Genomic DNA, 2,201 nt, shown 5'->3' with positions numbered 1-2,201 from the left:
CCCGACCCGGTACGATCAGCAAGTGTTGAAGCCTGGACCCGAAGCGGCTGGACTCACGAGCATTGATTCTCGGCCGGAACACAACAAAAATTAAAAAAAAAAATAAAATTAAGTTATTAAAGCAGGAGTAAGCAGAATGTTTGTCTTAATATAAATCTTAAATAGTTGTATCTTCTGACGGCAATCACTTATATAGTGTTTGGTCCGAAACACGGGTCTGTCAGTCACTCTGCTCTGCTGTAAGTCGAGGATAAAACTTTCCTTGTATCCTACAACCTTTATCCAATGAGGAGAGAGAACGGCATAAAGGGGCGGTCCTCTCTGTGTGTGCAGCCAAGGGATGCGCGTGAATGTGGTGACGTAGGGACGAGGGCGGGGACTGATAACTCCATCGGCTGACAGGAAGTTAGCCAAAACCACCAGATCGCTTACTTCTGCTTTAATAGCATTCATAGCGTTTATAGGACGCGTGCTTGCAGCGCTGTGGAAACCCAGACTTTACCTGGAAACAAGAAATACAATTTTCCAATCTCACAGCAGCAGCTAACAGCAGAGCGTGCCCTTGATTTTGCAGCGATGTGACATTGTGTCCTTTAAGTTAGTCACAAAAGTAGCTCTGTATCAATTCCTGTCATTGGCTTCATTCAGAACCCCCTCACAAATATTTGCTTATCAAGAGCTTCACAAAGCCGGAAGACTGTCAGTCTCTACTTCAGCATTAATTTCAGCATAATACATGAATGAATCCCTCTGGGGTCCCACAGAATGACTTTTCACATGAAGAAGCATCCTTGAAACTAACTCATAATCCTCTGTGGAGCTACACATCTCCAAACAATAAAAGCTGCTGCAGACTGAATTCCCAAAAGCAGCTTCCTTGATCGTCTATACTCGCCCCAAAGAAAGCCTGTGAAGTTAATATTTACAGCCTCTCAGAAACAACAGCTAATGCACAGCTTTGTGAAATCTGATTACACCCTGCACCTTGAACAGAAAAACTCAGGGGAATCAGTTTGATCATTTTTGTTCCCAAGATCTGTGAGTTTATTAAATGTTGTTGTTGAATAAAAAAAATCCTGCGGACTCGGGGGTAAGATCTTATATACAACTGCCCGGGTCACAGACGCATGGGGGCACAGGTCAGGGGAGGATGGAGCAGAAAATATTATTGAAAAGAGATTCAGTCCAGCAGAGGAAGGATTCCTCTTTCTTTACATTTGACCTCCAAACATGATGTTTTCCAAAAGAAGCGACAAAGAATGTGTTTATATGGAGAAAATAAATAAAATAATTCAGGTGTGAGTTCTGGGTGGTGGTTATAGGTTATTCTACAGCTATGGGATTTTTGAAAGTATTATCAACCACAAGTTTTGAATTTGAGGATAGTTTGAGTTGTTGTGCTGTTGTGTAAGACAGCTGAACATGTAGTCAGTGTGGTAGCTACCTGTGGCTGATTTTGAATGCCAGCCAAATATTGCAGAGACATAGACAGTACAGGCACAAAAGCGATGTAGGGGCGGCAGTAGAAAAAAAAAGAGTTGAAGGATGTATTTTATTTTGTATATTTTCACAGGTTTATCTTGCATTCAAACAGTCCTTCCCTTTGGAAAGTGCATTTTCTCAACCACTGAACAAACCTAGCACTGTGTCAAATAACCTGCCCCCTCACTTTTAAGTCTACATAAAGACTGGGACTCTTCTGTGTGTGTGTGTTTTCTTTATGAACACTGCTGCCACGCTCACCTCTGCAAAAAGGTGACCACACACAGACACACATTATCATGGTTATTAGTTTTGTGTCATAGTCACAGATACAGAAATGCAATATAACATACAATATGTCCATATCACAGAGTGATATTGTTGCCATGTCACAGATGAAGGGATATATTTACATATATACAAACATCTGGATACATGGAGATATAAGTTTATATAATAATATGTAAAAAATGTGTTTATGTACATACATGTACATAAATACATCTATATGATGATGTTATTTTTATGTTGTAACCTGTTCTCTTAAAATAAAAAAATTATTAAAGGGACAACGAGGAGTTTTGGAAAAGCGAAGCGTTTTCACACTACATTTATGAGCCTCCGCGCGCACCGTAATATTCTTTTGACCGGCGCAAGACAGACTCATGTTTTCATTCATCAATAATTAAAGTCAGAGGTTCAAAGAGGTTCACATACCG

Source organism: Trachurus japonicus, unplaced genomic scaffold (genome assembly GCF_045865225.1).
Source record: "Trachurus japonicus isolate A0001 unplaced genomic scaffold, Traja_1.0 AP029651.1".
NCBI lineage: Eukaryota > Metazoa > Chordata > Actinopteri > Carangiformes > Carangidae > Trachurus > Trachurus japonicus.
This window is presented reverse-complemented; position numbering follows the sequence as displayed.